Source organism: Echinops telfairi, unplaced genomic scaffold (genome assembly GCF_000313985.2).
Source record: "Echinops telfairi isolate 266 unplaced genomic scaffold, ASM31398v2 ScPeMD7_5868;HRSCAF=6743_1, whole genome shotgun sequence".
Lineage (NCBI taxonomy): Eukaryota > Metazoa > Chordata > Mammalia > Afrosoricida > Tenrecidae > Echinops > Echinops telfairi.
The window spans coordinates 8334488-8350221 of record NW_022109768.1 but is presented as its reverse complement, the minus strand read 5'-3'; the positions used below and the strand labels follow the sequence as shown (position 1 = coordinate 8350221).

At 37.3% G+C, this 15734-nt stretch overlaps 1 protein-coding gene and 1 non-coding gene across 2 annotated transcripts in view; both read right to left on the bottom strand.

Moving 5' to 3' along the window:
* The window catches only part of IQCM (IQ motif containing M), a 417529-nt gene that overhangs the window by 136172 nt on the left and 265623 nt on the right, over nt 1-15734 (bottom strand). The gene's annotated exons all lie outside the window — the stretch shown is intronic.
* On the bottom strand, nt 6628-6770 carry LOC115871561. Its single transcript, XR_004047357.1, has one exon. It is a non-coding gene; the product is annotated as a small nucleolar RNA SNORA48 (small nucleolar RNA).

The window sequence follows — 15734 nt, the reverse complement described above, 5'->3', positions numbered from 1 at the left end:
TCAACTTTACTTGTATTTACCAACTACTCTACCAAAACACAGTATAACCCACAGTGGACACAGAATATACAGTAATATAAATTATAGATCAAATTCTGGGTCAAAATGTTTCAGTAAATTTGAAATTATATATGTAATATAATAGGTTCAAAGGCTAAAATATAATTATATTATAAAACAGTAATAGACAGTATTAGACAGGTCTCTGAAAAATTCCCAGCTGTTTTAGAAGTTACATAAAAAATTCCATTTCTCCTAGGTTAAAAGAGAAATAAGAAAATGTTTTTGAATTCAGTAAATATAAAATATTAAAACAGTAACATTGAGCTTACACTAAAGAAATGTTTACAGAAAAAGTGTCGTTCCAAATTTCAATTTTAGATAGAATTATTCCTAAAATCGTAGGACAACTTTAAACCTTAAAACTATAAAAATAAAAAAGTGAGTAAAGAACAAATAATATGAAGAAAGTAAATAATAAATATAATAGCTGAACACAGAGAAAAAATGGAGAGGCCCATATGACTTCAGAGGTTAACTCTTCCAAATACTGAAGGGAGAAATAGTAGCAATTCTTTGGAAAGTCATCCATTCTTAAAGTGAACATTTACTTTAGCAATGATGTCTCTTTTTTAAAAGCTAGATAAGGCAGTTTGTATGTATTTTAAGCTGAATAAAGAAAAACTAGGCATTCATTTTGACTTATTTCTTCTCTTTAACTATTGAAGTCCTAGTTACATGGTTTAGGACACATAAGAACTATGAACTATGATCCCAAATAGTTTGGGCTTGACTATAATCTAAAAGCTGGTGGTTCAAGTCTACCCAGTGGCACCACGGAAGAAAGGTCTGGTGATCCACCTCAATGAAGATTACAACTAAGTAAACCCTATGGATCAGTTCTACTTTGTAACACAATAGGTTACCAATGGTGAGAATGGGCTCCATGAAGGTGTTTGTTTGCTTCAGTTTACACACACGTCAGAATAGGCTGTCCCTGAGAGAAGAAGGGAAGGAAAACCATGAACCAAGAAAAAATACGTTGGAATATATTGTACGCAACTAAGGCAAAGGTCAAACTTTGTATTTCACAGAAGATTTATGAAATCCTGTTGGGAAACCCAAAGCAGAAGTGTTTGAAGAGTGCTTCATCTTGTGTTAGTGATAATGATTTCATTTATATTATCTTGGCCATCTGAGAAATAGTGTCATTTCATGACATAAAATCAGGCCTATAAAATAAATTTTCTTAAGCAATAAAAAAATGTATGAGTGTTTAGTAAATAATTTTGAATATATAAATGAAACAAGTTCAGAAGAAAATGGGTGACTATAGCTCTCTAAACTTTATGGAAAAACATACCATAAATAATTTTAGAAGTCAACATTAATGACTGGGAATATTAAATTAGTGAAAATGCTGGGCGCATTGAAGCTCTAGCGTGTAAGATTAACTAATCACCCTGACACTTGTTTCTTTTCTGAAAGCCAACTTTAAAAAAAATTAAGTAGCTCTGATGTGTTTTAATGTGTTCATATTGGGCTAGGATGTTGTTTCGATATATAGCTACTTTGGAATATAAAGCTCTCTCTTACACATATGAATGTAAGACAGAAGAACACCCTAGAAGTCAGTTTATAGAATATATAAAGAAAATAAAGACTCCAATATTATATAATAGTTCTTTTAAAATAGGCAAATTCGCTTTATGACTATAAGAGTTTGAAACTAATCAAAACTCAATATTGATTAGTTTATTAGGAAAATTTTTCAACTATAAGAGTTAAACTAATCAAAACTCAATATTGATTAGTTTATTAGGAAAATATTTTCACCCAGTCGAAAAAGAACAGAAGAATTTAAAAATTGATTTATAACTTACAAACAGACAAATCCAATCTATAAGAACTATTTGGCTTGATTATCCTCTGTAAAGGAGTAGGTTTGGGGGTATACTTTTACCACAGATTAAATAGTTTATTGTTTGGGTGCCCCAGGCAGCAATCCAGTCTTGTAAATGGCTAACATGAGTCATAACAATAAAGCTAGATGGTGGCTTTCTGTTGTTGTTATTTGACTTTGAGCACCACTAGATTATAGTGCAGCGGGAGTGAGAATCCCTGCCTGGTGTCTGGAGAATTTCCGCATATGCTTTATAGAGTGGCTTTGATTATGAGGAAAGAAAAAAAAATCATAATAGCTCAAGGAACACTATACTCTCTTTTCTAAAAGACTATGATATGAACATTACATTCAAGATGAATATAAAACAACTGTTTTGTTTTTTCCCAATGGAGTGAAATGGGCACAGGAAAAAGCCAAATGAAACAGAATGATCAGTGGTGAGCTGTTGATCACATTGCTTCAAGTTCATATTACCTGATCCTAAGGTCAGGTGAAAATTCTGGCAGCAAGGGCAGAGAATAGGGGGACAAATCACTAAGTGTGCCACAACTAGCAAAAAATTTGGTGGGTCAGAGCCACCCAGAGGCACCACAGGAGCAGGTATGGACATCTCCTTGTAACCTTGAAAACCCCTGGCCTTGTTCTACTTTGTGCACATGGGGAAACCATCAATTGGCAAGCAAAACCAAGAAGGAAACCATGCATCATCTCAAACCATTCACCTCTGTCATTCATTCCGATGTCTGGCACACAGTAGATACTCAAGTGTGTGTGTGTGTGTGTGTGTGTGTGTGTAGGGGAGGTGGGGGGTTGGGCAGAAGCCATGAAGAAGTAATTAAACAAATTACATTCTTTAATATTTTTTCCACAATATACTTTTAAATTGTTTTAAGATTTTAGGTGTGTTGTCAAAACACACAGGACATATATATATATAAGTTGTTGTTGTTGTTGTTGTTGTTGTTAGGTGCCACTGAGTGGACACGGGCTCATAGATTTCCTGTGCACAACAGAACGAAACACTGCCCGGTCCTGCACCAGCCTCACAATTGTTCCCATGCCTGAGCCCACTGCTGCAGCCCCTGTGTCAGGACGGGCCTATCCTGATAAAATGTCCAAAGTGTGTAAGACAAAATCTTGCCCTCCTTGCCTCTAAGGAGCACTCTGGTCTTACCTCTTCCAATTGTCCTTTTAGCAGTTCATGGTACCCTCAATATTCTTCTCCAGAAAAACAATTCAAATGCATATATTTTTCTATGTATGATCTTCCTTATTCAATGTCCAATTTTCACAAGCGCATGATACAATGGGGAATACTACAATTTGGATCAGGTACACGATAGTCCTTAAAGTAACATCCTTGCTCTTCAATACACTAATAGGGTCATGTGTAGTAGATTTATGCATGTAAGGCATCTTTTGATCTCTTCACAGCTGCTGCTTCCATGAACATTGACTGTTGATCCAAGTAAGACAAAATCCTTAACAACTTCAACCTTTTCACCATTTATCATGATGTCTATTCATCACTTGTAAGGATTTTGGTCTTCTTTACATTGAGTTATAATCCATTCCAAAGGCTACAATCCTTGATCTTCATCAGCAAGTGATGTTATGAGTGTGAACATATAAGAATATTTTTTAGCTATACAAAATATCCACCCTCGAGTCTCCACATAAATATTTAAATAAATATGAGTATCATAGTTATATTGTCTAAGATTAAAAATGTATATGGGACCAAAAAGAAAATTTTGTGTAACAAGTAGACTGTCACATAAAAGAGTGGCATATAAGTGATAGTTATATTGAAAGAAGGGTGGGAAAAATAAAAAGGAAAACAATGCTTTTTTTTTTTAGTGGAAAGAATGATGTCACCTTACAAAAATCTCAAGTATTGAATTTGGAAATTCCTGAAGATTTTTCTCTTTGAAAATATAAAAATGATGAATTAGGTTATTAAGATAGTTATGGTTCTTTAATGCTTCCTCCCACTTCACTATCATGACCCCAGTTCTACCTAACAAATCTGACTAGCCCGGAGCTTGTACACTGGTATAGACAAGAGCTTTCTACACACGGAATCCAGGACAGATAAACCCCCGGGAACAATAATGGAAGTAGCAATACTATGAGATGGGGGAAGGGCAGTGGGAGAAGGGGGAGAAATAGGGAACCAATCACAATGATTGACATATAATACCCGCCCCTCTCCCACAGGGATGGACAACAAAAACGTGGATGAAGGGAGACAGCAAACTGTGTAAGATATGAAAATAATAATAATTTATCAAAGGGTCACAAGGGTGGGTGGGTGGGGGAGGGTGGGAATAAAGAGGAGCTGATAACAAGAGCTCAAGTAGAAAGAAAATGTTTTGAAAATGATGATGGCAACGTATGTACAAATGTGCTTGACACAATTGATTAATCACAAAAATATAACTGAGAAGTATGGATAATTTTTGAGACCTGGTTTTTATCAAAACTTGGATTTATCACAATAGACGTGTCTGTTCTTGCATCGCCCCATGAGCTTGTTTGTCAGACTATCAAGGTGAAGACATGGTGCATGACTGAAGACAGGAAACTTGGGAGAAAGCATATGCCCCCATACAAATGGCCAAGATAATTTGTGGCAAGGGTAGACCAATCATGAGGTACCATAGTCTGCATTAAGGAAGCTCAAATCTAAACTAGAAGAAATATTTAAAAGGAGACGTCTATGCTTTTATGGACGTTTTCTGTGGTTTAGCTGGGTGCTGTCAAGCGGGACTGACTCAGAGCAAGCTTGTGAACAACAGAATGGACCATCTTCACGATTGTCATCTGTCGAGCCCATTGGTTCAGACACTGTATCCATTCATTCTGTGGAGGGTTCTCTTCCCTCGCACTGTCCCTCCTTTTCCAGGAACTGGTCTCTGAATCATAGTGACCCCTGTGGTGGAACTGCCCCCTTGGTTTCTGAGACTGTAATTCTTTATGGGAATAGAAAGCCCAATGCTTCGCCCATGGAGTTGCTGGTGGTTTTGAACTGCTGACCTTGTGGTTAGCAGTCCAACATGTAACCACTATGCCTCCTGGTATTTTTTTATGTTCCCCCAAATTATATGTTGCCAACCTTCACCTCTCCGTCTGTGGTTATAATAGATTTCCTCTGTTATTTTAATGATCATCAGCTTAGGGTATATTCTGAGTCAATTTAACTTGATGTATTAAAAGAGAGTAAAGAAGGAAATTGGGGGTGAGAGGTACAAAGCAAATGAAAAATGCCCAGGAGCAAAAGCTCAGAAGAGAGTTCTCCAGAGCCAACCGAGAAAATCTTCCCAATAGCAGCACCTTAAATGTGAACTTCTACACTCCTAGATAGTGCTAGAATACATTTCAGTTCCCTGAAGCCATACATTTGCCGTATTTCTGTTATAGCATTACAAGATGCGTAAGGCAGAGTTTGTTAGCAAAAGATTGGGGTGCTGCTCTTACTGACGCATAAAATGTGGCGACAGCTTCAAATTCAAATAGATGGCAGTGAGTTTGGTTGGGTTGAATGCTGGTAGGCATCATCCAGTGTGTTCCAACCCATAGCAACCCAATGCAAAACAGAAGGCAGCACCGCCCAGTTCTGCACCACCCTTACCATTGTTCCTATCTTTGAGCCCGTTGTTCTAGCCACTGTGCCAATCCATCTCATTGAGGGACTTCCTCTTTTTCGCTGCTGCCCCTGTACACAACCAAACATGACGTCCTTCTCCTGAAACAGGCCTCTCCTTACAGCATGTCTAAATTATGTGAGATGAAGTCTTGCCATGCTTGCATCCAAGCAGCTCTCTGGCCATAATTCTACTAAGACAGATTTGTTTGTTCTTCTGCAAGTCCAAAAGGATTTTGGTACTTTGAATGTTCTTGACCAGCACCATAATTCAAATATATCAATTCTTATTCAGTCTTCCTTATTGTCCAACTTTCATGTGAATCTGAGGCAATTCATAGAAAACACCATAGCTTGGGCCCGGCGCACCTTAGTACACAAAATAAACTTCCCTGCAGCCAGAGCCCGGGTGGCATAGTGGGTTACTACAAGGTGAGCCGTTTGAACCAGCATTGCCCAGTCGGAGAAAGATCAGACTTGCTGCTCCTCTGTACACTTGCAGCCACGGAAACCCACAAGGCAGTTCCTAGAGGGTCGCTATGAGTAGGAATAGAATCTACAGCAATTGGTTTGGTAGAAATAATAAAAACCTGGAGAGACTGTTGGCCGAACTCTGGGTGACAAAGGTAGCTCAGGTGAGGCGTAGAAGTGAAGAGAGCAATAGACAAAGTCTCCATGGTCCTGGGGAATATATATGGAATCAACAGCATCATTTTTATAGAAATATTGAGGTTAATTGCGCTTCTGGGGCGGCTTACAAAGAAAATTGTGGACACGTGATTAGACCACGGAGGAAGGAAGGTGCTGTCTATGCAGTATTGAAGAATTTGTCTGAATGCTGCTCAAATATTTGGGACAAAGGAGAAATTGGAAGTAATGAACTTATATATTTGGCCCAGGAGATTTTTAATGAAAAGAACTCAAAGGGGCACTGTGGTTTTTCCTTGCTGCTTACTGTACAATGTGAAAGAGGTGGATTTTAAAATGAGTTGTACAAAATAAAAACAGAACACAAAGGCTTGGAACATTATGTTTTACAAATTACAGACACATACTCCAGAATGTTTTCTTTTTGTGATGTGCCCCAGGCATGAAACAGCTCTGGCCACGATCTAGGCATCAAGCTAGGCTGAACAAAGGGCTGCCAGTCTGCTCTGGCCCTGACTGATATAAGAGCACCACCACCAATCAGGTGCCCCTTTGCCCATAGCTGGGGGGGCACTCTAGAATGTTTTCAAAGAACTCATTTACACAATCTTTGTTAAAGAGATTAAGCCTAGGACTCCTGGGTCTATGGTAGCAGAAACCTCTCAAGCGGACAGGGCCCGAACTTGCTTCTTGTCATTCTATGGACAGGAAAAGAGCCAAAGGAGTTCCTTCTGATGTCCTCCGAAGAAACAACTGACAAGTGCTCCTCGCTGGGCTGCCACCTCAAGGGGAGAGGGCAATGCTGCCAGGCCCTGCAAGGTCTTCCACTCTGATGGCAGACAGCCATGCATTCCAGGCCTGAGGGATCTCTACCCAGAGACAGAGACTGTGACCCGCACCCAAGTCTGAAAGAAAAGCTCATGGTCCACGTGACCTCAGAAAAAGAGGAGGTTACTTTCGAGCCTTGATCGCTTGTGAATTGTTCTGGTGGGTGTTGAATTCACTTTCTTTCTCTTTATCCTTTCTTCCTATCCATTTCTCCCATATGTAATGCAAGTGTCTACCTTGTTCCTGCTCTCCCATTGTACGTTGGATCATTTCTATGCTAAATTGCACCAATAAAATTCAATTCGGGTTCGCCAATGAAAAGGACTGCTGTCCCAGGAAGTCACGTGCACAAATTATCACCTAGAGCTGATTTAGATCATTCAGATGAGATTTTAGAACATGGGTTTTGGGGCATGAAAGGGTGGAATAATATGGATTGAATTATGATTCCCTAAAATATGTGCTATACTTATTAACTTCTTTGCCTGTGGTTATAGTCCAATTTGGAACTAGGTTATTTTTGTTGCTAGGTAGGATGAATATAGGGTGCATCTTGGGCCAATTACTTTTTATCCCCCAACTGGTATTGATTGTAATACTTTCAATATATTAACACTTGTTCCTGAAGTTCTCATTTTCATTCATCCGTACCTGCTTTTTAGCTTTGTTTTTGAGCAAATAATGCCATTTTGAGCTCTTATCGTTGATTGTATTAAAGAGTAAATTTCTCCTTGGTGTTTTGATTCACTTCATGGGCCTGTCAGTTATTTGGCTAAAATTTGATCACTGAGCGCGGGTTCAGTTCCTGGGCTGGAGCACACCTGAAGATGATAATCTCAGGGATTCCACCAGTACCTATCATACTAGTAGGTCTGCTTTGGGGCAGAGCTGTACGTATATTGCCCTTCATCATATATTGCCTTCCCTTTCACCAGAGTTAAAATAGTTCTACCTTCGAGTTAGTGGAGTTAACTGTCTTCTCCCTCCCTGATAGGTTTTATTATCAACTTGGCTGGACCAGGATTCTCAGTGGTTTGGCAGTTCATGCCTCTTCCATGATGTGTCCTAGCATAATGTAATCAATTTGATAATAGGATCTTCTGTATGCAGTCAAGCAGCTATGGGGAGATTTGGATGGAGGACAAACCCAACCTCTTGATCAGGTTAAAGCCTTAATTATATGTGTGTGTGTGTGTGTGTGTGTATACACACATATATGATGTATATATACATATACATGATGTATATATATGCTGTGAAGAACTTCTCCTTCTCTCCTTCCCTTGCTGTCCTTGATCATTTACCTGTCTCATTAACCTTGGAATTTTTTATACCTGAGCCTGCCATTTTGCCTACCGAATACCTGCCACGTTGCTTGTCACTTTGGATTCATTCAAGTCTGCAGCCAGAGTTGAATCCCGGTCTGCTGACCTTGGATTCCACTGCCTCTGCTTCCACCAGTCTGCGGCCTTCTTGCTTCCAGATTCAGCTCCTTGCTCCCTGGTTCATCAGCACTACAAGTTATGTGGGTCTGGAAAAGCCTCTAGTTTAGCGCCTGACCCATAGATTGAATCCGACTAGACTTAACCACTTCTACAATTGTGGATGTCCATTTTTTCCAAACCAATTTACTTCTTTATATACACATGAAAGTGTCACTAGTTTAACTTCCCCGGAGAACTCAGGTTAGCACACCTTCCTATGTCTGGTAAGCATCAGACAATATTTCTTCTTGTTGTAAATCTTTTCTTGACTTTATAATTGTCTCAAATGTTTTATTTTGTTATTCACTTATTTTATGTAGCATAATATACTTGAGATTCATCCATAGGGTGAGATACTGCACCTTTATTCTTTAATTTTGCATAGTTCTCCCTTGGATGTCTCTCAATTCACCTGATGATGCAGGTACTTTGGTTGGTAGGCATCTAAATCTATTCGCGTCATGGCTCTTAGTTCTCTCAGATATATGGCTATTACTGGGATTACTGTATCATATGATATTTTATTTACATAGTGGAAAGAAGTTCAACCTTGCCTTCCATAATAGTTATACCATTAATTGTTCATTTCCCCCAGAAATTTAAACAAGTTCCAATCTCTCTACACCTTTACCAATATTCACTGTTTTCCATATTTTTAAAATTTGTCCTTATTGTTGGGGTGAGATGACATCTCATTGCTATGATTTATATCTTTATAATGACTAATTATGACAGGGAATTTCTTCATGTGTTTGTTGGCCACCTCTGTGTCTGCCTTGATGAAATGTCTCTCCGTGTCCTCTGCCCACTTTAAAAAGGAATGATGGGTCCTTTTGTTCTTGAGGTGTTGAATTTGTGTATGTATACTAGATATTGGAGCCTTAGTGTATCACTTTTTAGATATAAAATAGAGATTGAGTAAGGGAGCAAAAAGAGAAAAGTAGAGAAAAGATGGCCAAGACTCCTCAAGAGGAAACAAAGATCTTCCTCTAAAGCTGGCAGAGATAAAAAGACTTCCCCTCGAGCCGGCAATACTATTACCAAAGTGTCAGGAAATTAATTTCTACTTGTTAAATAAATTTCTATTTGTCTTCCATTTGGTGTCTCTCGCATAGAAACGCTAATAGAAACGCTGCCAAGGTGATTCTGAGTGGTGACCTCCTGTGTTTCAGAGTAGGACTGTGCTCCATAAGCTTTGCGCTGGCAGAGCACCATGTCTTTCTCCCGAGGCAACCTCGGGTAGACTTGAACTTCTAATCTAAGTTAACAGTCAAGCTTATGATGTATCTGTGCCATCCAGGAAGTCAAGTGATCTGTAGCATCAGCACTGTGGGTTAGGCATGGTCCTATTAATCATAAAGTTAGTGGTTCAAATTCCAGTAAAGATGCACAGTCTTGCAAAACCTATATATCATCGCTGTGAGTAAGAATCAGCTCAATGCCAGTGTTTTTGTTGTTTTGTTTATAAAATTGCTTTAATATGCCTATATCCTATATGCTTCCTTCCCAAATGCAAATATGATTTGGAATGAAGGTCTCGAAGGAAGCCTGATATTCCACATTTTTGATATGCTTCCAGGCGATAATCAGGCTGCTGATCCCCAGACCACTCATTGAAGAAAAGGCTGTGAGGGACTGATTGGCCAACACCATTTAGAAGCCTACCAAACTAAAAACATAAGACTTCTTCAACGAGAAAATGACAGAGTAAAAAAAAATCCTGCATATTGTCGTTGTGTGTCACTGAATCAATTTATACTCCCAATAATTCCATGTGGCAGAGTAGAGTGGCTTCATAAAGTTTCCTGGGCTGAAATCTAAGGGACATCCCCACAGAATCTCTGTGTGGGTTCAAACCACTGACCTTTCAGTTAGAAGCTGCACTCTTGACAACTGCTGCATCGAGGGTGTGTATGCTTACAAATAACTTTTATTTTCATGTGAAGCCAACACAGCAGTCTTACACGTCATGTGTTTTCCCTGACCAACTGAAGGTTAGGATGGTGAAGAAAGAGTGCTGGAGAAATAAATGAAAATGAAAAAGGACCCAGATTTTCCTTTCTCTTTTCCCTTCACTTGCTACCCACAGATATTGAAGTTCATTTTCAATAAGGCAGTAGAATCACTTCTCCCTGTTTGAATCGCTGTATTTCCTTGTTAATCTTGCATATGTCTTTTTCTCCCTTAACCACTCTGAGCCCATTAGTTATCATGGAAACAAAGACTCTGGAGTGCATGAGGCATGGTGGCACACGGATTTTCATCTGAGGCAAAGTGCCACAAGTGATATTCAATTCTCAGAGCAGGGCTTACACCACAGTTGGAGAGCAGCAAAATTAAATCAGAAATTAGACTGTTGAATTATACTAGATTCAACTCTAGCAGGCAGGCTGCTGGTCTCTGCAGGCGAACATACCAAACGGAGCTGCAGAGAATGATTGGGCAATGAGCAGCGCACTGGGAGAAAATGAATTTTAGGAGGAAGGGCTAAATAAAAATTTCCCATCTCTTTTCTACATGTTTTAAATATCCCTTTGGTGTGAGGGCTGGAATTACTGCATTGAAAAAAAAGCTGTTAGTAAGAAACTTAGGAAAATAGCAGGGCTTCCTTCATTTAGGGAACAGCATCTGGTTAGAAAAAATAGGGAAAGCACCCACATTGTATAATAATTCTGTTTATATATGCAGAAAAGATGAAGAGTATTAAGACTAGAGGTCGTCTACAAAGATCTGAATCACTCATGAAGTCATGACAGCCAATGATGATAACACAAAGCACTTGAACGTGAACTGGCATAAACAAGAGTACAATTCACCCATGCTATTAGCCATTATTGGACTTTGGAAGGAAACAGAAGCCAAGGCAGCACAAAGAATTAAGTAACGAGCTTTTGTTAACACGAGCAATCAAGAGGTTGTGATTTTAACGACATTGAACTTGTTATGGTAACCTAGAATTAGTCTATTTTAAAATAGTGTATTTCTCTTTCTTACAACACTACAGTATAATCTTGGCTAACAGACAGGTTGTTTTCTATTCAAACTATCTAGTCTCCATTTAGGGCAAAGATGAGCATTTTCAAAACCCAAAATTACCATGGAAACCATAGTCTTAATCCCCAAAGACTGGAGAACAATCAGTTATGAAATTGTGAAGGCTAAATTACAAGTACCTGAATAGTACATTTTTTGAAACCACTCTCTCATTTCTAAGCACATTGTTTTTAATGTTTTTTTTTCTCTTTAAAATGAACTCATTGTTCTTTTTAAGATGCCTATAACGTTTTGATTAGGTAACTGAAGGCAAATACGTTCTTACCCACAATATAATGACTGAGAATCAAACTTAAAATCATACCGAATATAAAGAATGATTACAATCGCCATACCAGACGTTCAGAATATCTGGGAAAATATCATAGATTTAACCAAAAGAGAGGGGAGGGGGGAGTTCAGAAGTAAAATAGGAAAATAACACCAATAGGTCCAGTTAAATAGAGACGTTTTTAGAAAGTTCTTATTCATGCTACTTTAAAATACAGCATGAATCTCAAAGGGCAGTTGGGATTTTAAAAGGTAGCATGAATTGCAAATTTCTTTATAGGCTTTGCACAAGGGTTGAGTTACAAAGCTTTGTGGCATTCATCTCTCGCTATATTTTTTCTATCTATAATTGTACAAATTTCTATTCACATAATGAAAGTGAACTATTGACCTCAGATTTTTATGCGTTCAACTATGACAGAAAGGACACAACTCTATACATGGGTTCTGCAAAAAATCAAAAAGGTTTGTTGTTGATTCTATGGGAAACCTAATGCAGTGGATCTATCTCCCCCGGTTTAGCTGGCAGATTCAAATCATGCCCTACTGCAGTAGGGATACACAAGTAATCAATCACTCATGAAAGTCAGCATTGTCGTAAGAGGACAATCAATGGGTCGCAGTAATAATCTGTGGGTGAATGAAAGTTTCAAGAAACAGGATCTGCTATGGTGAACGTTGAAAAGTCTAAGTATGCTTCACACACTTAGGGAATTTTAAATTGTTCTAAATGTAAGATTATGATCTATTTCTACTAACTGGTTTATAGACTTAGTTCTAATGAATACATCTCAATGTGTATCTTGTACTCACTCCAAATCCAGAACTAAGACTGCCCTGTGATTCTAGCCCAGTTCTTGATACAGCAGCTTCCTTGTGTCTTATCCCTTCTGGGAACAAAATGTATGCAGGCTTGAGCCAGGTCCACCTGAACTACAAGCCCAGCACTAAATTCGCACTCTGCCTTCCCTGAATGGATTTCTGACTATCGTCTGCTTTCATACTCTCTGATGCTGTGCCCTGCGTGCCTATTGCAAAACAATGAGTCTCTTTCTTGCCTGGCTGTACCTTCAACAATTGGTTTTGAAATCGCCATGCTTGACATATGGGTTCTGTATCAATTCTAGGATCTCCATCTCTGTGATAAGTACTATCAAATAAAATTTTCTGGAATGAAGGGAATGTCCTATATCTGTGATGTATATTGTGACTGTCACTAATAATATATTGTGGTTGAGAATTTAAAATGAGATTGGTATGAAAATAAACTGGATTTTTAATTTTAATTACTTTGCAACATAAAGGACAGAGTAGATCTGTACCCTCCTCTACTTTTTAGTAGTTTACAAGCAAAAAATATTAGATAAGATTGAAAGGAAATGGTTATGAAGTCCAAAAGTAGGTTGTGCACTTAGAAAACAGATTTTTCAAAAATCACACATGTATATCTGTCTATATCATCCCAGAAATTTCATTTTACCTATGATACTAACTAAAATAATTTAAATAATCATAGTCATTTCTTTTCAATTTTCTTATAATTTTTGCTGTGTACTACTAAGAAGTATAGGAGGACAGATATTTACTCTGTCCAGTATGTGACAAATTAATTTTAATTAAATATTTTATTCCTTTGTGTCAGCATAAACTTGATTTCAGTGAGTTTGGTTTTGGTATGATACTAATTAGCCTTTAGAAGTACCCAAACCATTAATACTAGAAATGATAACATAGAATATATTAAAAGTTGTTAAATAAAAAGTAAAAATGATATTTGGATGTTGGTTTTTATGAAAGATTCTTTTTCTCAAGCTATTGGACACAAATGAGATAGGAATCAATGAATGATAACAAGGGTTTACATTGTAATTTTTACATTAATTTTATAAAACATGATAAGAGAAGTATAGTTTGACAAGCACAGCATATATAAATATAAAACTCTGTAATTGGTCTTCAAGTTCCATAGAAACCCTGATAAAAAAGTTATTAAGAAGCAGTCTTTCTCGAAACGATGGTATGGTATTAGACATCACAGGAAACAAAATGGTAACTAAAGTTCCCAGAGGAATACAAAAAGCGAATTCAAATTGATAAAGCTAAACTATTTTGGGTCTATCTCACTATAGAGACAGCTGAACGAGGCGTACTGTGAAAACTCTTCTAACTGCCCTCATGTCTCCTTGTGCTACGGGTCCACCATCACCAGCCGAGAAAATGAGGATGTCCTTGAGGGGAAACTCATTCATTCTCATCTCCTCGTGGGAATCTCTCCAGAGCCAAGTGGAAAAGATTCCACAGAATTGATTGTAAGCATGTGTATTTTATTCAAGGAAGACTTATTTATTTTTTATGTCTCGTGAGGAATCTACTTAACTACTGAACTCATAGACCGATGCCTGTGCTATTGGATCAAGGGAAGGGAAGAGTTGGGAAAAAATGAAAGGTAACATGGTAGAGAATTTCCTGGTGGCAAAGAAAGGACTGATGGATGATATCCCAGTTTCTCAGACAGCAAAGAATATAGACAAGTTGGATGGTTGGTCAGTTTTTCTACCAATCTTAACAGAATCATTAAAAGACCATAAGAATTAGAGAATGATTTAAAGACATCAATAACTGGGGAACATTAAAAGATGAGGGCCACCAATATTCCTGGGAACTTCCTGGGTCAGGTACTTCATAAGTGGAGGCCCCCAGAATTCATGCCATAGATAATTAATCAGTATACCAAAAGGGTATCATGTGCAGCAAAGGGTAATGGGGATATAGAGAAAGAATCCAAAGATCAAATACATTCTTAATGCAGACCCAAAAGGAGAGAAAGACAGGGGATTAAAAAAAAGTACAAGAATATCCTTACATTATTGGCGAGGTGGAGGAGAAACCGAACCACTGCCAATTCGAGAGGCATAAGGATCATAAACAATATAAATGCAAAACAATCCCACATATCGATATAACATTTTCTTTCAAAAATGAAACAAAGATGCTTAAAGAAAAAGTAAGTCTTGTCTGACTTCTCAATAATATAATGGAAACTCAGAGACCATGGAAAATAATTCAATACAAATCTAGAATTTTATACTCAGCTAAAACATATTTCAAATAATGAAGCAATTAATATTATAATAATGTATTTAAACAAACAGACATTTGTGATTTATTTACAGTACGTCCACAATAAAAGGAGTTCTTCAAGCTGAAGAAAAATTATCAAAGATAGAAATATAAAAATATAAGGAGTAATCAACAGAATTGGCTAAATTTATAAAAATAATAATATCTTGTAAAAATAGTAATTTTTTAGTTATATAGTACTAATTTATTTCCACAATAGTGAAAGTAGTAAGAATCACAAGATAAAAAGTAACCTAAGTGTTCTAAAGCCCTTACATTTCCAGACATGCTAAACTTACTAACACTTAATTTCAAGCAATAATACATTATAATCTCTATGGTAACCACTATAAAATATCATACTATTATAGATGATTATAACTAACAAATGATAGAGTGAAAAGCGAATATATAAATACAATTAATCAAAAATTTATTCAGACAAAGGGAAAGAAGGAAACATAAAACAAGTTACACAATGAGATGAAGTTATGAATTTAAATTCAAATATATGAGGAACCACTTAAAAATATATTGAATAAGTGGTTCAATTAATTAAGATGGTTTGACTGCACACAAGAAAAACTGAATGTATACCACTTAAACAAGACAAATTTTAAATGTAACCGAAAAACTTGAAAGATTTAGAATGGAAATATGTATTCAATAACCAGACCTAAAAAATAAAAGCTGTCATAAATATATCAAACACGTTAAGCTTTCATCAAGCAGCACTGTAAAGATACAGTGTGAGGGAATGAAGGACAGATGACCCCTT